Source organism: Suricata suricatta, chromosome 5, assembly GCF_006229205.1.
Source record: "Suricata suricatta isolate VVHF042 chromosome 5, meerkat_22Aug2017_6uvM2_HiC, whole genome shotgun sequence".
Lineage (NCBI taxonomy): Eukaryota > Metazoa > Chordata > Mammalia > Carnivora > Herpestidae > Suricata > Suricata suricatta.
The window spans coordinates 139442030-139462709 of record NC_043704.1 but is presented as its reverse complement, the minus strand read 5'-3'; the positions used below and the strand labels follow the sequence as shown (position 1 = coordinate 139462709).

The 20680-nt window shown below is 45.9% G+C and overlaps 1 long non-coding RNA gene across 1 annotated transcript in view; it reads right to left on the bottom strand.

The window, feature by feature from the left end:
* Positions 1-20680, bottom strand: part of LOC115292343 — a 58088-nt gene that overhangs the window by 7568 nt on the left and 29840 nt on the right. Inside the window, exon 2 of the long non-coding RNA XR_003908943.1 lies at positions 10313-10479. This is a non-coding gene — a long non-coding RNA (uncharacterized LOC115292343). The remainder of the gene's footprint in view (positions 1-10312; positions 10480-20680) is intronic.

Sequence of the window (20680 nt, the reverse complement as noted above, 5' to 3'; positions counted from 1 at the left end):
ATTTATCGGGTGCTCCTCTCAGGAGAAGGGCCATATAGAAAGCCAGACAAATTAGAGGAAGAAATCTAAGCAAGGATGTCATTTTTGGCTAGAATTTAGCTTCAGTCTGATCCCATGGGCAGATCCAGAATACGAAATGCACCAGGGAATTGGTCCTTCTTAGGCAAGGAGATCTGATTTTCATAACCCTTTGTCATTCACTCTTAGGCCTGTGAATGCTCAGCCGGGTGGGGCATGAGCCCCCTGGGAACAGCTGTGCACCCTGAGCAGCCAACAATCACAGAGGCTCCGAGTGGGGTGCCCCTATCCCGTGAGGGAGATTTAGATGAGACACCAACAGCATTTGCTTTATGTCTGCCAGAGTCCAAAAGAGACATGAATCACAGTTTAAAAAAAATACCCAAAAGTACCTTCTCTAAGTATCACTGTTTGGCACAGCATAATTCACAGTGGCTTTGAGAATCATGTCTGGCATCTTGAATTTCTTCTGAGGGAGCTTTGCTAATGTAGGGCAACGTGGACATAGTATTTACAATGCCGAATAACAAACATCTCCTTTTCTCCTTGAAATGTTCCAAGCATCTTACGAACAGCCATATTATGAATTAGTCTCAGACAACAGTGGAAGAGGTTAAGAATAGACGTTAAGGGGTGCCTGGGTGGCTCAGTCAGTTAAGTGTCTGACTTCATCTCAGATCATGATCTCATGGTTCATGGGGTTGAACCCCATGTTGGGATCTGTGCTGACAGCTCAGAGCCTGGAGCCTGTCTTTGGATTCTGTGTCTCACTCTCTCTCTCTGACCCTCCCTGCTGATGCTGTCTCTCTCTCTTTCTCAAAAATAAATTTTAAAAACATTTAAAAAATTATTGACCTTTAAAAAAAAGAATAGATGTTAAAACGTCTAACTTAAGGATTTCAAAAGAAAATCATTTTATCAGCAACAGTGAGTAATAATCAACTGGAAAAGAAACACCCACTTTGGTAAGTCCTTCAGCAATGTTATTTGCATACATTTTCTTTTCACTTATTTTCTTAAACCAACAAAAATATCTCTGAAGCAGCATGGTCTAGTCCAGGGCTCTCAATTGTAGTACTATTTACATGTAGGGACAGATCATTTGAGGATGTTCAGTGCATTTTAGGATGTTTACCAGCATCCTGGCCTCTACCTGCTAGAAGTCAGTGGCTTCACAGATCCACCTCTACCCCTCACATGGCCAAATGTCCCCTAGTGGCAAAATTGCACCTCCCCCCCCAAAACCATTGGTGAAGCCAAAGAGACTCAGGATAATAATCTTCAGAATCACAGCAGGGCCACAGACTATGTGTCTTGAGCTAGCTGTTTAAAAAGTTATTGTAAATCTTGGTTTAATCATATGCAAAAGGAGAAAAATACCCGGTTTGTGGGACTGCTATGATTTCAATGAAGCACAGCAGTGTGGCCTAGAACCCGCCGCACTGGTGAGTATGTGTGTTTAATTCTCTTCCTCTCCGTCTGGACTAAAACACTTGCAAATGTGCTTTGCATTCTCGTGTAAAAAGTGAGGGAAGGAACTCTTTGTACAAATTAGGACACAGAGTATGGTTGCACTTCAAAGATCGGAGGTTGATAGAGGAAAAAGCAATTGGAAAAGAGGTCATTCCCACTTGTCCCTTTCAGTTTTTACTGAATATTCTTTGGGTTAAGTATATTGGAGATTTAAATAGGCACTTACAATAACTAACTTTTTCTATGAATGCTTGGGTGGCTCATTGGGTTAGGCATCTAACTTCGGCTCAACTCATGATCTTGTGGTTTGCGAATTCGAGCTCCTGCATTGGGCTCTGTGCTGACAACTCAGAGCCTGGAGCCTACTTCAGATTCTGTGTCTCCCTCTCTCTCTGCCCCTCCCCCACTCACACTCTGTCTTTTTCTCCTTCAAAATAAATAAACGCACACGCACAAAAACAGTAACTAGCCTTTTCCGGATGCTTGAATGTGTACCAGATATTAGTCTAAGAATGTAATATGGATTATCTTCTGAGTAGATACTGGCATATCTGCTCAATTTATAGATGAGAAGTAGGAGAAGAGAAAGATGAAGGGATTTCAGTGGCGCTGGAATTTACGTTGAAGAGGTCTGTTGGAAAGTAGAAGAGTCGGGTCAGCATCGACAAGGACAGCTGGTGGTTGAGAAGAGGGACATGGCAAGAAGCGCAGCCACAATGAGTTCCAACCCTCTGTTGACCTGTCTCTGAAGTCCAGTTCTGGACGCACACTTCTACCTTAAATTAAGAACTTCGAGGCCCAAAGTATGGAAGGGTTGCTGCCACACACCATATGCAATTTAATTAAAATGATAAAAAATATGAATTTAGGAAGCCCCAAGAAAGTACTAATTTTTCCAATGATGAATACCTTTATCTTTTTTTTTGAAACATCTAATATCACATTTTTTGGTAAAATATTTTCCCCATGTTTAGCTTGTCTCTTGTAGATCTAGTACTGCTCACTCTGAATTTATTCATCCTCCTGCAAATGTTTCACTATTGAATCAGTGATCTTGACCTTGACCTTGGATTGAAACACTTCACTTTACTCTCCTAACTTGGTTAGACCCTCTCATTGGTGCCATCCATGTTCCTTTTGATTGAGGGAAGACACAAGTAGAATTTTTTTCTAAAGAGCCAGATAGTAAATGTATTAGGCTCTGTGGGCCATGGGGTGGGTCTCAGTCACGGATAGTCAGTTCTGCCACTGAGGTTCAAAAGCAGCCAAGGGGTGCCTCGGTGGCTCAGTCAGTTAAGCGTCCGACTTTGACTCAGGTTATGATCTTGTGGTTCGTAGATTTGAGCCCCACATCAGTCTCTGTGTTGACAGCTCAGAGCCTGGAGCCTACTTCAGATTCTGTGTCTCCCTCTGTCTCTGCCCCTCTCCTGCTCACGCTCTGTCTCTCAAAAATAAATAAACGTTAAAAAAAATTAAAAATAAAAGCATCCATAGACAGTACATAAACAAATTGACATGGCTCTATTCCAATAATGTTATATTTACAAAAAATAAAAAATAAAAAAACAAAAGGCAATAGTCCAGATTTGGCCCATGGACCATAGTTTGCCAATCTCTGATCCAGGATCCTGTTTTGCAACATTATGCAAAATTATACCATAAAAATAACAAGGCTTATGGGAAAAAATGGAATTATGAGAACAACAGTCAAAAACTTCATCTGTGACACATAGAAAATGATGCAAACCTAGTTAATGCAGTGTCACAATTTATACATGTTAATGGGTAAGCAATTCAAAATGCTACAATAAATATTGAAAAATACCTGAAGGTGCTTCTGAACCATTATACTTTGTGAGTGATCATGAAGTGGTAGAAAGAGGGTCATGAGATCATTTGGAAAGTTGTAACACTAGATGTGGATAGGCGTGACTCAGGACACATGCGGTTTAACCCTAGGCAGCTGGTAGATGTGTGAGGCATGTGTGTGTGTGTGTGTGTGTGTGTGTGTGTGTGTGAGGGGGTTGGTATCCTTGTGTGGCTTCGTTCAGAGGGCCACAGTTTTCTGCATTCACCAAGTGCATCTCATGGATGAAATCACACAGGAGCAAACACAAAATTCTTGCTAGGCTCACATTACTTCTTAATATATTACTATTGCTGAAACAAAGTCAAGGTTTCAAAATGAGTGTTTACAGCAGATGCCTCACAGGCACCTCAGTAGGTCACACCCTACTATGTCCAGCGGTTGCTCTTGCCCAAGTCCTGTTTTCTCCATAAAACCTGCTGATGCCATCCACAACCATCCAACTGCCTTCAGCGAAAACTTCGACATGACCTTCAGTTACTTTGTCTCACTCACTACCTTCAATTAGGCATCAACTGCCACCAGTGTTAGCTGATAATTGTCTCAAATTCATCTTCTCTTGTGTACTCGTTCACACTTACCATCTTTTCCTCTCTTGCCGGAATGCTCACAAGCGTGGTGTTTTTTTCCTTCCATCCCCATCTCCCTACACCTGATCTTCTGTGTAACCATCATAACGATTGTCCTTGGAGCAAGGCTTTCTAAGAGTAAGGGCCTCGAGTTTAAGTCCTTACTTTGGCCCACTCTCTGTACAATCTTGAGTGACTTACTTAACCTTTCTACCCGTCAGCTTCCTCGCTAGAAAATGGGAATGATAATAAATCTTGTGGCATAGGACTGATGTGAGGATGAAATGCGTAGCAGAGTGTCCACTGTACCATTATTATTGTTATTATAGGTGCTCAGTGAGTGGCATTAATGATCAAAACCATTACTCTAGTCATTAATGTCACTGGTACTGTCATCCTATTGCCACCATCAGGATAGCATCATTCTGAGAGCATCTCCCCAAGCTGTAAAACTGGGCTTTTACCCTTTATGTCATTTATTTGAATTCAGTGCAAAGGAAGTGACACTTATTTAGTGCCTACTGCATCCAAAGCAGCATCAGGGTGGATACTCAGTTGAATGTTACCACCTAGGCTGAAAGACCATTGTATTAATATTTCTAATTTAAAGCACATTGTCACGATGACTGAGTAAAATACAAAGGGAATATAGGCAAAGAGAAGTTCTAATGGAGGATTTGGGAGGCCACTCGGGGAGAAGATAGCATGTGACTGGTCCTGAAGGGTGGGAAGGGTCTTGAGAGGCAGTTAGGAGCGACATGTTCTGCTTTGGAACCATCCAGGGTTGGGTGTGCCTGAGGGAGGGAGTGTTTTGAAAGGGAAGGTCATCTATTGTGGCCGCCCTGTGGGGGAGGAATCGGGACAGAACGGATTGCTGATGGACTGGGTGCAGTGAGAGGTCAGAAGGTATTGCTCAGTCTACTTCCACATGAAGTCCAAGTCCACCCATTCGGTTTTGTTTCCACCATTAGGAAGTAGACTGAGTGTAATGTTCTCTGGGGATAAGGCATTCCTGGTGGAGGCAGGCACAGGCCAAAGCTCAGAGTGGGGATGTGCTGTGACTCTCTGAGTTGCCTCTAAACTGGAGGGGCTTGACCACAATGTCCAGGGGTAGAAAAAGAGTATCTGGGAATAGGAATTATTATTATTTTTGTATTTAGAAGGAGCAGTAAATGCTGAGAAGATGATGTCATGCCTAGCTCTCTAGAAGCCAGTTGAGCCAGGACAATCCTACGACGATGAGTTTCCAGAGGCCAACGGTGTTGGGCTGAGCTTGCGAGCTGCGCACGCGCACCCAGTGCGTGCGCCCCAGCCTGAGAGCAGCCCCTCCCTATACTTCCTCCCACCGGTTTTATGCTGAGCTCACCAGAAATGTCAGCCCCAGTTTTCTCTCACTGAAGTCACTCTCAGTGAGCCTCGACTCCAAGCATTCCTGAGAATGTGTTTGACGTCAGCAACTGGACTTGTAGCCTCTGAGGTGTGCTTGCCCCATGGATGTTGCTGCCAAGAGCACCTAGGAAAGACCTACTGAGGACAGGTTGGGGGACACTCTGTGTGGGTCACACAGGTGTCAGTGTAGGGTCAGACAGGGTCCCGCAAACAAGTCTCTGGTAGTACGGCCTGGAGACTTTTCCAGAGCTCGCTCAAATTACTTTCTGAAACAACTGGAGATATGTGGCTAAATACCCACCAAACTCATTATCCTCAGGGTACGGGGCTGGCTCAGGAGGCTAAGGGTCTGACTCTTGATTTCGCTTCAGGTCATGATCTCACCATCCTGGGATCCAGTGTCCATTTGGGCCTCAAGCTGGGCATGAAGCCTGCCTGGGATTCTCTCTCTCCCTCTCTCTGCCCCTGCCCTGCTTGTGCATTCACTCATGCTCTCTCTCTCAAAAGAAATAAAACTTAAAAAAAATTCCTTATCCTCTGATTCCTAACTTGATAATTAGTAACGAGGCACTGACACATGACAGCAAAGAGACATATTGGCAATATGGCTTCCTCACCCTGGAGAGAGAAGCAGACACTGCCTGACAGGGGTTTGGTAGATAAACACCACCCAGCACCGGAGCCCCTGTGCGGAGATGACTCTGAGGGGCCCTGCACTGTCTCCACAGTTCCCAGAAGGGCACGTCTCTCACAGCCGGGCCCTGAGCGACAGAGCACCCTCTACTGGCTGTCTCGCTTCCCCGCTTGGCCCGTCCTTGCTTTCCGGTGTCTTCTACCAAATTAACTGCTTGCCCTCTAGCTTTTCTCCCGTCTTCCAAGGGAATCATCTAGAACAGCCAGATAGAACCTCCACATGGGAACTTGTTAAGAAAGGGTAGAGGGAGGCTTTTATTGTAAACTTAATAAGCCCGGTTCTCTGCAATCTCCTGGAGATTGCTCACCACAAATTCCTTCCACTCTCTGTCCAGCGCTGGGCTTTTCCAGGCGTGCTCTCTGCTCAAACTGGACTCAACTCAGGGTGGAGGCAGAACTAATGTTGCTGAAACAGACCTCAGCCACTGAAAGGTGGCGGCCGGTCCCACACGCTGAGGGTGACAGAGCTTTCAGGTATGTCGCAGCCTACTTCCCCAAGGTCCCCGCAGGCTTGAGCTCCAATGCCCATGACAGCAACTCTACCACTAACATGAACTTTGAGAGCTCCCTGCCCTTCCCTCTCCCAATTCCTGGGTCCCTACAGTACCTCCCAAGACCACCTCCCGGACAAATGCTTCTCAGAGAATCTGCTCTGGGGGAGGTCGGCACAAGAAGACACACAACTGAGTTTGGTAATGTACTACTCGTAATGATTATTCATTTTTCTGAGTGCTTTCCACATATTAACTCCTATCATTCTCCCATCACCATAATGATCTGGGTGCTAATATCATCTCTATTTATAGAGGAGGAAAGCAAGGCATAAAAGATTGATTATCACGAGGGAAACAAAGGCAAGAAAAATGTAGTTTAAATTAAATTCCCTTAGAGCCTGCAGCCCACTGATAGATGCCAGAGACCTGTGTTGTGTAACACTCACCAAGAAGTTTATGGCCGCCTTAATGCCTTAATGTTTACATTTCCTTAAAAACTAAAAGCAACCTTATCTTGACAATAGCTAAATCTTCAAGGTCCTGTGAGACTCTGCTTTCGGCATCCAGAAATTCCTTGGACATCTACATTATCTATACCTTGCCTCCCTGCACAAACTTAAAAGTATATAATCAGTCACTCCTCACAATCCCAGTGCAGCTCCTCCTGCCCGTGGGTCCTGCCCCTGTGTTTTAATAAAGTCACCTTTTTGTACCACCCTGTGTTTTAATAAAGTCACCTTTTTGTACCAAAGATGTCTCAATAATTATTAGCTGTTTGCTCACGAACCCCACTTCAAAGTTCATGTGCCTGAGGTCACATGACTGGTTAGGAGAGGACCAGGTCAGGCAGGCTGGCACAAGGATCAGAGCCATATTATCATGTAAGGAATCTAGGCTCAGAGAGGTTAGTTCACTTGCCAAAGGTCACACAGATGGCAAATGACAAGGCTGAGATCAGAACCCATGTCTGTCTGGGGCCAATGCACCTTACCGACCAACTGACAAAACTCGTCCTGGAGGTCCCTGCGTGCATTCAGCCTCCACTTGATGTTTTTTTTTAAAACAGGCCTGGACGTGTCACCTGGAGCCCGACCTGGTGGTCCTTTGCCTCACTCCCCTCCACAATTTTGTGCTGAGAAAGACGTAAACCTAATGAGGGACAGGAGGAGGGAACCTCCAAGCCACCATGTAGCCTGAAGCTACCCCAGCTTTGGCCTGGATGTTTTCCAAAATGTGAAATTGCTTAACAAGAATTTGCCTCTTACATGTTTCTGATCCTTGATCCTAGCACAGCAGCTGGTGTGGGATGAATGTATTGTCCTTCCAAAACAAGGGGAAAAAGAATCAGGTTTGGGCTTTAGCAGAACATCAAAGCCTTTGGCTTTCAGAATTCATCTCTAAGTCGCCCCTAAACCAGTTGCCACATCAGTAAGAAGACAGCACTAGCGAATCAAAGCACAGGGTAGTGGGATGCCTGGTTCAAGTCAGGGTGATGGCACTTGTCAGCTGTGTGAATTTATGGAAATTGCTTTATCATTCTGAGCTTGACCTTTCACAAAATGAGGATCATAGTGCTGGCTCCGTCAGCCTAATGTGAGGATCGGACTGGGGCAAGGCCTAGGGAAGATTTTGCCAATATTAAAAGGCTATAACATACTAGCGATATTGCATTATTGCAAAGCAGGGTGTGAGTCTCTTCTTTTAATTTTGCCAATATTAACTAATGTCATAAATATTTATGGAGCGCACATGAGGTGCCAGCCTGTATCGTAGGCTCTTAGGACACAGAGTAAATAAGACAAATGGAATTTATTGCCGCACAGCCTAGTGTAAACAAAGTCAGTAAACACTTAGTTTGCTAGAGGGTGGCTAAGTCCCAAGGGGAAAAAGAAAGCAAGGAAGGGTAGAGGAAGTATTGGGTGAATTGTTACATTTTTAGAAACTGTGGGCTAGGAGAGATCTCTCTGAGAAGGTTCCACCTGGGTCAAGCCCCGCAGAAAGAAGAGTTCAGACCATGAAGGAAACACTCAGGACAACAGGAACACACTTTGGTAAGCACCACCCTGGTGGCCGGACCAACCTCACTACATAGTCTTGCACTCCATGACTGTGCCCTTTGGAAGAAGCAGAGTGTGCCTCAGTCCAGCAAAAGGAAAACTGAACTGAGCTGGCCTCGATTCTGAACATGCTGTTGTATATAATGGGGTTCAGGGCATGCTACCCCAAATATGGCACCTCGGCATAAAAAGCATGAAGCTGAAGGATTTTCCTCTTTAAAAAATGGCAGTAGCAAAAAGGTCACTGGGACCCCCAATGCTTCACCCTTTATCTCTTAAAGCCCGAGATAAACCCCCCATGTGAAGGGCACCCCACCTGAAGGTGGAGAAAGGGAGACACTCTTATCCCCAGAGATGGAGAACTGAGAGCTGAGAAGTCTATAAAAACCTCGTTAAAATCACTCTTATCTTTCTGGTTACTTCCTCACCATTTACTAGCCCTCGTCCAAACATCTCTGTCTAGCCGATCCTTCACAAATTCCTTTTCTGCTCGCCTAAAAAGTATAAAAGCTGGTTGCTTTGGGTCTTCACTCTCTCGTGAAGTTTCTCATGTGCACGTAAAACTCAAGGAAATGGATATGCCTTTTTGCTAATCGATCTTTGTCACTTTAGTTTCCAGACCCAAACAGGGATCCTAAGAGAACTGAAAAAATCATTTCCATCATCTACACAAGCTATTGCCCTCTCATAGTTTCTCTTATCTGGAATCCCAATTCAGGAAACCTGAGAAAATAGCCCAAGAAGCTTCTATACACCCAGCAGCTCACTACAATCATTCTGCAAAACCTGCTAATGTTGGAGACCCTCAAGTCCCATTAGGGCTGCAATCATGAGGGAACATTCCCCGGCAGAGGGGGAGTGCCAGCTGGGAAGCCCTGCCCAGTCCAGCTCTCTCCTGCTCTCCCAAAGTAGAACGGACCTATGAGCCCTTTCGGGAGCCAAAATGGTGCATAGTGAAACAATTACCATTAATTTATATGGAACAGTTTGTGAGCATTCCCAGACTCCTCCCCCTCAAAATAACCTCTTTTAGGCTCTTCTGATACCTGAAGACACATCTTGCTAATGAATGCACAAGATACATGGAGAAAAAGCACAGATGCTCAGAGACACACATTAGTTCAAAGCCATGGTGGCTTGACGCTGAGGTGCTGAGTGCAGTTCCTCCGGGGAAGGAATTGGCGGGGCCACTGCCGCCCTTTGGGGCGCAGACCGCGTCCATCACGGCTCACTGCCAAACAAATGCTGAATACTGCTTACAATTTCTGCCTTTTTCTCACAAAAGCAAACAATCCTTTCCAGATTTCCTTTGGTTGGCAAAAACAGGTACTAACGTTGGTCTTTTCTAAAAGAGAAGTGGCATAACGCGAACTTTCGAGAAAAGTGGGGGCTACCGCACTGTCTGCATAGGGAAGCCATGCTTCCCAGCCAACCGCGTCCAACAGCAGAGAGTCAGCAACGTCCCCAGTGCTGCGGAACCGGGATGCGTCCAGCATCGCAGAGCGATGGAGGAGGTCCGCAGTGACCCCAGAGGCGCAGAGGCCGCAGGAGGTCAGTAGCCGAGCCCGGAATGATGGAGCTGGCCTCGAGTGGACCAAAGACCGCATCTGGACCGCCTGGGGGTCAGTTAAATTCAGGGTGCTGGTCGCGGCTAGAGCTCTGCATATACCGTCTTGCTGGTGGAGAGCAAGGAGCAGAAGCCTGGGCCGAGTCCCCTTTACAGACAACGCGTTTGGTTTGCATTTTACTTACCAAGTACTGGGTTTAAACTGCTGTGCTCAGCTCCATTGTCTCCCTCCTTCAAGTTTAGCAACAATAAGGGTTTGGATGTGTCTCAGCTGCCGCTCGGAGATGAGTTGGGAGGTTCAGAGGTAGAGAGAAGGCATGCTTCTGATCCCCAGCACGTCTTAGCCAGGGACCTGCAGGAATAGGGTAAAAGGCTCTGAGTGTCAGTATTTCTACCTGTGAAATGGGAAACCATTCCTTCCTCTCTAACAGGAATTTCCCTGAGGATACACCATCTTCTTGTAAATAATGACTGTTACTTAAAATAGGGTTTTTGATGATCAGTCGGGTGCAGACATAAAACACCAGAGAGGTGTATGAAAGGGAAAGAGATCCGTTATACTCACGAGTCCTAGAAGAGAGAGGCATGACAGACCCTGCAGGGGCCACACAGGAAGAGGGTCCAAGGAACAGGCTCCACCAAGCAGGTGGAGAAACAGTGAGGACCTCCGGGCAAGTGTCTTTACTGGAGGTCAGGGTGCAGAGCACAAGCAAAAGGTGTGAGGGATTTCCTGGTGTGTTCACTGGCCACAATCAGGAGAAGGCAAAAGGGCGAGCTTGTGACAGGGACTAGCCGTATCACACTGGTGCGCCTGGTCACGTGGGTAAAATGCTCCCTGCCTGTTCGCTTGTGGATCTGTTGAGGTAGCGGAAAATAGGAAGTTTTAAAATTTTATAATATAACATCTTCAAAGGAGAGAAGATGCTGTTCCAGCCTACCTGTGCGGGCCATCCCACCAAGGGATAAACCATCTTGCAAAACATTTCCAGGTCCTTGGCAAGCCAAAAGTCTCTCTGCGGGGATTTATATTAATATGCAAATTTGCAAGGACCTGGGTGGAGCTAGAGAGTAAGATGTTTAGTGGAATAAGACAAATCCATATGATCTCACTCACATGTGAACTTTAAGAAACAAAACAAGTGAGTAAAGAAAAGGGGGTGGGGACAAGCCAAGAAACAGACTCTTAACTGTAGAGAACAAACTGATGGTCACCGGTCGGGAGGTGGGTGGGGGATGGGTGAAATAGGTGATGGGGATTAGAGGTACACTTAGCATGTGAGCACTGAGTAATGTAGAGAAGAATCGTTGAATTACTATATTGCACACCTGAAACTAATAAAACACTGTATGGCGACTGTACTGGAATTAAAATAAAACTTAATAAAATATGCAGATGAGACGGACCATGGGCCCCTCCTGGACCATCCTCCAGCCAACACTTTTACCCCCCCTCTCTTCCACCTTAACCCTACTGCTCACTGGATTCTCACTGGTAGATATGTTTTCTCCCACCTCTTTCATTACTGACTAATTGTACACCAAATGTAGATAAAAGGTGTGGTTTTTTAAAATCAGATTTATATTAGATGTTTCTTTAAATTAAGTAAGAATTTTTTGCCATTTAATCCTATCTCTGTGAGATAGGAATTGTGAAATGAAGCAGATATTTTGAGGTGAGAAACTGGGGTCTCAGAAGAGTAAGGAACCCACAGAGGTCACACAGCCAGAAAGTGGCAAAGCTAGCCTCGGGCGGTTTGATTTCAATTCCCTGATCTAACTGTAAAGCTTTACTAATGACTAACTTCTGCCCAACTAATTACCCCAAACCTTAGCAGTTTAAAATAACAAACACCGATGATCTCACTCAGCTTCGGAGTGTCGGGAAGCAGGGAGCTTCTCAGATGAGCGGTTCTGGTTGAGGTCTGTCCCAAGGTCGCAGTCAAGATGTTGCCTGGGACCACAGTCATCCTAGCGATTTGTTGGAATAAAAGATCCCCGTGGATGACATCAAGAAGCGTCAGTTCCTTGCCATGTGGGCCCGCACACAGGGCTGCTTACAATGTGGCAGCTGGCACCCCCAGAGAGAAGGACCGAGAGAGAACGATACCCAGCTACATGTCCCAGGAGGTGTGTAACCTAATCTCAGAAGTGACATGTCATTACTTTCCTCATAAAATGCAACTGGTCACAGAGCCCAACCCTAGGAGAATGTCGAGGGCACTGGACCAATGTGTATCTTCCAGGGGACAGGGACTAACATGGGCCACCTTGGAGGCTGGACATTATAGCCTAGCAGAGTTTGATGTCACCACTCAAAAAGGACTCCACGGTCCCCTTTGCCTGTGGTCTCCCTACCACTACACTTCAGCATGGAGGATGTAGGGGAAGGTCTTTCTAGGCATCTTCTCCTTAATACAGAGACCAGGAAAAAGGGGAAAAGAAGAACTACATTAAAAAAAAAATCATTATTTTTTCATCTTACATCAGTGCCTTGAAAACAATGGACATGATATGTTGAGGGTAGTTAACCCTTGTTAGGACATGCACACACTCATTGTTTGTTTTTTTAATTTTTAATGTTTATTTATTTTTGAGATAGAGACAGAGCATGAATGGGTGAGGAACAGAGAGAGAGGAAGACACAGAATCTAAAGCTGGCTCCAGGCTCTGAGCTGTCAGCACAGAGCCCAAGGTGGTGCTCGAAACCACGACTGGAAGATCATGACCTGAGCCAAAATCAGATGCTTAATTGACCGCCCAGGTGCCCCACATTTATTGTTTTGTAATAAACAGAAAGAAAGACGGGGGGAAGGGGAAGGGGCTAACTTTTCCCAGTCTTTCTGGACACAGAGTCCCCACCAGATTTAGTGCCGTTTTTCTCACACATGGCAGGACATAATCTAGCTCAGAAACTAAGAAAACCTGATGGGGAGAGAAAGGGAGAAATGAGCCACAAATGTTGGCTATATTCCACGGCACCAACAGATGATAAATTGTCGCTGCTCCTTGCATAGATCTGTAACCACAATTGCACTTGCCCCCTTTAAATATAGCAGTTGGAATGGAGAGTGTTTCTAAGATAGGAGAGTGTCAGCTTCATTTTCAAACATGAAGAAGCTACAAAGATTAAGCCTGTGGGCGCTAAAGCATCGGGCGAGAGAGGCTGAGAGCAGTGGTAGGGGCCGGCTTTGTTGGGGGTTCTAGGAAAGAGTTGGTCATTCATTCACTCATTCGGCTAGCATGTGAGTAGCCTTGGTAATGAGCTGGCTACAAAGCATTTGGGGGGAATATTAAAACTATGGAGTCCAGGCCCCGCTTTCCAGAAGTAGAATATTATCGATTGATCCCCACAGACTCAGTAGATAGACATATCCTCAGTCACTTATTCATTCACTGACCAAATACTGCTGTGTCAGACATGCGCCAGATACCAGGGTGGCAAAGGTAAGTGAAGCAAGTTGCCTGTTCCCCAGAGCCCACAGTCTCCTGGAAGGTCAGGATTAAGGTGGATCCAGAGTAATAAGGAAAGACAGAAGAAAGGAGGCACCTCCTTCAATTTGGAAGAGATGATGGAGAAGTTTCCAAGGGGATGTGTTATTGCGGCTGAGTCTCAAAGAGTTTAAATCATTCTTTTTTTTTACTTTATTTTTTTAACATTTATTTATTTTTGAGAGACAGAGAGAGGAACACACAAAATCAGAAGCAGGCTCCAGGGTCTGAGCTGCCAGCCCAGAGCCCGACGCGGGGCTCGAACCCACAAACTGTGAGATCATGACCTGAGCCAAAGTTGGATGCTCAACTGACTGAGCCAGCCAGGTGCCCCTAAATTATTCTTTAGATGCATATAATGTAATATGCATATAATGTATAACTGACTTGTATAACAGCCTTTCCATCTGTCTGCCCATTAATAAGGTGTGGCTTAGAGATGACAATATTGGGCTTTGGTTTGGATCCTACTTCTGCCACTTACTAGTTATGGAACCTAGGTAAGTGACTCTCTTGGTGCCTCAGCTTCCTCATCCATAACATGGGGATAATATTAGAGATTACTCCCTATGATCATCATGAGAATTAAACGTGTTAATGTGTTAATGTCTGCAAAGTGTTCAAAAGGGTACCAAGCACAAATAAATACCAAGAGTACCAAGCACATAATTTTTTTTTTGATAGAGAGAGACAAAGCACGAGCAGGTGAGGGGCAGAGAGAGAGGGAGACACAGAATCTGAAGCAGGCTCCAGGCTCTGAACTGTCAGCACAGAGCCCACCACAGGGCTTGAACCCAAAACCATGAGATCATTACCTGAGCCAAAGTCGGACACTTAACCGACTGAGCCACCCAGGCACCCCGAATTACTTGTTTCTACGCACAGAGAGAGGCAGTAGTTTTTTTCCACTAGAATGCTTCCCAGTGATCCACCTGGGTCATGGGAATCAAAATCAAGGCCCATGAAAGGGAGAGGCCAGGATGCTGGTTTTGAGAGCATGCGGTGAGGCGTCTTGATGACTATTCCCCGGAAAAAGCCAGTGGCAACCTTTCTGGCAGGAAGCCGGGGCAAGAGCCAGGCACCTCAGATCTTCACAGGATCGGAGGCCTTGAGGTGGGATCCATCGTCCTGATCCCCCGCCCCGGGATGTTCTGGCTTAGCCGACCGCAAGGTGGAGGAGTGTGTGCTTGGGGGTGTCCGCAGCGGCCTCTCCTGCAGGTGGACGAAGGCAAATAAAAACCTGTGCTGCTTTCAGGCCCCACGTCCCCTCCCCCGCTCTCTCCCGTTGGCTGGCCCAGAGACTGAACCCACAGGGGAAACAAAGACTGCAGTCAGTGTACGGTTATATCCTAGTCCCTGCTCTAAACGAACAGAGTGGGAACCCTTCTCTGTAGCAAGAGAAAGAACACTAACTGCTATGGTATTGTGCCTCCATTGCGGAACCACGTTATAATCCCGTATTTAGCTTCAAGCCAGTCTCCCGAGGAAGCTGGTGCCACCACTCCCATTTTAAAACGAATAGACATATGCAGAGCAATCAACAACTTGCCCAATGTTGTTATTAGTAGTCAGAAGAACTGGGTTGACAGCCTAGATCTGTATGACTTTAAAGCAGGTGCTTGTAACTTCTGTGTTATGTGGTATCAGAACCAAGGAATTCTAGGATTTCAGAGAAGAGTAGAGGCGGACATGGTGAGGATTTCCTCAGAGACTGAGTATTTGGCTTGAGTATCAAAAATGGGTAGGATTTCACATGTGAAAAAGATAGAGTAGGTCATTCTAAGCCAAGAAATGCGAAGGTTACGAGCAGATGAGAGTTATGAACTTCCTGACGTGTGGGGAGGAGTCCGGTGTGGCTAACACATGGGCATGTGGTGGCACACAACACTGGCTAGGGTCAAGTTCAAAGAAGATCACTTGTTCCCTCAACCTAATAAAAACGCAAGCTCTTCTTTAGAGTGAGGCTGTGAGCGGGGGAACTGGAGGGCAAGGCTATGCGCCCTACCAAGCACCATGTGCGGGCAACATTCTGTCCCAGCGGCCTTTTTGCCCGTGGTTGATGCTCAGTTTCTGCATCACTGTCTGAAGACAGTGGCACGTCCTTTAGACGCTGCAAGGAACCCAGCTGTCTGGATTGGGCTTGGTGATGTGAATTGAGAAGCAGAAGAGAAACCTGTAAGGAGCTGACCTTAGACCCCGGCCTGATGGATCATGCAGCTGAGGGCTATGCCTGGGAGTAATCCCCTCTGGCTCCTGTGGGCAATACGGATAGTTCCCGCAGTTTAGACACGACCATTCCACAAGGAGCCCACGTTTTTCCAAATTGTGGTTCATGGAAGTAATGAGCCTAAGATTTGTGTTTAGTGATCCTGCTCTTTCCCCAAATGTTCCTTGACCCCCAGCAACTAGCCTGTCATTTTCAGAGGTACCGTGAACCCAAAACAACAAAATTCTGACGTATTCACTATAGATGGTTACTATGTAACCATCAGTTCAGATTCATACCCCAGCTCTTAGCACTAAGCTGTTCTGTGACCTGGGACAAAGTACTCAAGTTGCCCAAGCCTCAGTTTGCTTAACTGTAAAATTGGGCTAAGAGAGTGTACCTCACAGGGTAGATGTGAGCAGAAGTGAAATAAATGTCATAAAAACACACTGCTATTTTAAAGCCTGGAGCTTTTGGACTGCAGGAGAGATAACAGAGTCATTTAAAGATCTGAGGGAAATGTAATCTTCTAACTTCAGGACCCCTAAGATGTCCCCTTGGACACTACTCTGTGCCCTGCTCTGTTAGGTCCCCCGCAAGTACAGTGGGGCCTTCCTCCCAGGGACCAGGCAGAAGAAAGAGGAGTTTTGGGCACTCTTGGTCCTGCTTTAGGCAAGGTCTCTAATCACCTTCACGCCCCTCTGTGTCCAAATGTTAGACACGGTGACACCAGGTGCATTTACATTTATATGTGTCTCGAATAAAAGCACAGATCCAAAATGTGTCCCTCTCCACTCCCCCCCCCCCCCCCCCCCCCCCCCCCCCCCGCCGGCCCGGCATGGCCAGTTACTGTCTGTGGTTCTCTGGTCTTGAGAAAGTTATTTAATCTCTTAAAGCTTCAGCTTTCTCGTCTATAAAATGGTGATATTAATAGTACTTCCTTTGTCATACTATTATGGTGAACGATACTTATGATACTATATATAAGTGGAATGTCTGGCCCATAAAAAGCACTCTGAATATTAGCTGCTGCAGACATTGTAATTACTGCACTACACTGCAATCACCTCCTCCCTTTAGGTGGGGGCCTTAGCCCCCCTGGACTGCATGTCTCCTGGGAGGGGGGCAGGGGTAGAGGGTCTGCCCTACAATAGATGATGAATAAATGAATCCAGAAAGGCCAGCCATCCCAGTGGAAGGAGTGAGCAGAGAGCAGGACAGGAGAAGTATTTGAAAGGGGCAGAAAACTGAGCTGAGACTCAAAGACGGTGGAAGTCATTGCCAGGTAGGGAAAGGTGGCCGGCACACTCATGCCAGCCAGGGCCCAGGGACTGACAGGAGGGCAGGACTCCAGGCATCCCACAGGATGACGGCGAGGTCGGGACACCCTGGTACTCAAGGCAACTGGAAAGTGGGGTGGGAACAGGCAGCGGAGGCCTTGAGCAGCACACTAAGCAGCAGGGATCATGTCCCGGGGGCCCGTGTTTTCCAAACTCGAGACAGTATCACCTGTACAAATTTTGCCTGATCTAAGTAATGCAGTATCTCTTCCTTAACCTCTTAATATTTCCCTCAATGTCCCCCTTTTTTAACTTCACTAAACCTGCCATCTAAGAAAACTCTATTACTCTTGTAAATAATAACGCATGTCTCTTGCTGTAAACATAATGCTGAAACAAGTAAAGTAAAAACAAATTACTTTCCTAAGCCCTTGCTAGATATGTTTGCCTGCGAAGGCTCTGAGCCTACCGTCTCTTGGCTAAAAAGGGAAATCAGTAGGTTTTCGAGGAGTGTGAAAACCATCAAGCACATATGGCAAACTTTTCACTTAGAAAGATGGAGAGGAAGCTGGGAAGGGAACGCGCTTGGTGCTGCGGGCTTCGGTGTCAGGTAATGCTGTCACCATGAGTTTCTAAAAGCGTCCTCCGAGCTGCCAGTGGCAAAGGTCCCTCAACTAGGGAAGCCGTCTTGGGGTGAGGAGAACATCTCTCAATGGTTTTAGGGAAGAAAAGTTACCCTTTTGGAACGTCTTTCTGGCTGTCCTGAGGGGTGTGGATTTATGGGGACTGAGACTGGTGACCGGGAAAAGGGAGCGACCACAGCCCAGGTGAGAGGTAGTGAAGGTCTGAGAGAAGTGTCGTGGGCTGGGGAGGAAAGAAGCCAGTGATAAACTATCCAGGGGCCTGAGCCGTGCTTGCTAACTGACTAGGCAGAGAACGTCTAAGATGTCCCCCGAGGGGTCAGCTTGGGCAACAGGGAATCTGCTAGCACCATAGTGAAGGAAAATTCTGCAGGTGACGTTCCCACTTCTCTTTTCTGAACTTGTCCTTCATCTCCTTCCAGGCTCCCAGATTCTCCCAGCTGACAGCTAGGTGCTCAGAACTTCAGGAAGCCCCCAGTCAGAAAAGTTTTTTCTCCAAACCCATGACACTTCCTAGGACTATCCCAAGGTAGGGGTCAGGGGATGACAAACCACTTTACCTATTGCTTCACCTATTCCACTACTATTATACTGTTGAGAACTAGTTAAAAGGAACATCAATCACAGGGGCAAAAAGACCTTCAGAAATCACCCAGAGAATCCCCCAAATCCAGATGTGGTTTCCAGGATTTCACAAATTTTCTTTTTCTACTTGGTGGCTAGGTGGGATAGAGAAAGTTAGAGGCAGGGCACCTGAGTGGCTCAGGCGATGAAATGTCCTCCTCTTGGTTTCTGCTCAGGTCGTGATCTCACAGTTCATGGAGCCCCATGTCAGGCTCTGTGCTGACAGCATGGAGCCTGCTTGGGATTATCTTTCTTCTCTTTCTGCCCTCTTCCCTGCCCCCACTCTCTCTCTAAGTAAATAAAATAGAAGAAGAAGGAGGAGGAGGAGGAGGAGGAGGAGGAGGAGGAGGAGGAGGAGGAGAAGGAGAAAGTTAGAAGCTAAGTGTATGCATTTGTGTCCCAGATCATTTCTTTGAGTTGTTGGCGGAACAGTTTCCTTGACCCCAGGCTTCCCTACTTTACTGCTCAGACAGACATCTTTAATTCCAACAGAGGAATTCCTGCTGTTTCCTCGAGGGGCCAGTGGTCTTCACATCAATTTGCCATATCCTGGAAATGACACTATCCTTCTTATTCTCCCTGATTCAAATGAAAATACCAGCTGTCAGTCACAGCAGAAAGTGGCTAATGAACCAGCCCACCCTATGGTATAAATGGCTGTGAATGAGTTAACTGTCTAACATTTAGCAACAAATTAATCCAAAGGAATAAATATTTTCTGTGGAGTTTCAGATCCATGGAGCTTTATTTTGAAGTAGCAAATACATCTTTCCCCTCCTATAAAGCTACCTTAAGTCAATAGATATTGAGGCACTAAAGTTCCATTGATTGGGTAAGAGTGGTCTATAGAAGATGCTCCCAAGAGTGTCACTGGCTGTCTGCTTTGAGTCTGGCCATAGAGTCAATTAATTTCTGAAACAAACACCTTCTCCTATTTCTAAGAATGATCACATCTATTTCAAAACAAAAACTTCTCCTTGGGTGATGCTTTACATTGAAAAGGTAGTGGCGGAAGGCATTAAGGTTGTCTGTGGAGGATCAAAATATTTCCATGTAACTTTGTGTTAGTGAGTGGACTATTGATGTAATCTGACATTTCCCAGGCAATTCAAACATAGTATCTGAAAATGGAAGGGAACACCGGAGGAAGTGATAAACATTCCAGGAAATATTTGGGCAAACTATGGAGTTCATTATTTTAAGAAAGTAGTGATTTCTCCTTCTCTCATTATTAATATGTCAATTTCCTTTACGTGAACATCCTTTCCATTTGTCCTCAGTGATAAGTTTCCAATTTGAAGCTACTTGAAGAGATTGGAGAAGTTGTTCCTAATTTAATTTAAAATACTCCTTAGGGCACCTGGGTGGCTCAGTTGGTTAAGCCTCCAACATTGGCTCAGGTCATGATCTCATGGTTCATGGGTTTGCGCCCCACGTCGGGCTCTGTGTTGACAGCTTAGAGCCTGGAGCCTGCTTTGGATTCTGTGTCTCCCTCTCTCTGCCCCTCCTCCTCTCATGCTCTGTCTCTCTCTGTACCAAAAAAATAAATAAAACATTTAAAATACTTCTTGACTTTGAGATGGGAGGCAATAGGTTTTGCAAATTGTGGCCATTCAGAATCCATAAGGTCAATGTCAGCCAGCAGGTCTATTTCTTTTAACTTTTAGGAGGAGAGTAGCTTAAATATATAGCTGTATTATAGTCTGCCAAGTCAGAGAATCTTTGACATAGTACTTGATTATTCACCCAAATCATAGATTCCTAAGACAGAAAGGAACCAAAAAGTACATGTACCTCATAGTGTTACATCTAAAATAATGGCTTCCAACCCTGGATATTCATCAGCATTCCCTGGGGAGACTTTTTTTTAATGCACATGGCTGAGCCCCAATCCTCAGCTACACATAACTATCTGTGGTAGTTTGGGTCCAGGCATCAGTGTTTGTGAAAGTAACCCCATGACCATGATGAATAGCCAGGGTTGGCAATGACTGACTTGGAAATCAAACTCACCCCTTGTGCTGAGATTTTGCTTCTAAGTGGTCAAATTCAAAGGACACTCCATTCCCTGGAGAAAACAGTGAGTTTCCCTCTCTTCCTCAAGGTTCTACCAGCAAAATCTGCTGAAGACAACTGGGGTGTGAGCAAAGACTGGGGAACTAACCTAGTAGATCTTGTGTCAACCCCGACCAGCCTGGACTTTGTGCCCTATGGTTGCCATACCTCTGGCTCGGGTGATGTATTTCTGCCTAGATGAGCTACGAGGATCCTTCTTAGCCTATGTGCCCTAAGGCCTGTGTTATTCTCAAAAAT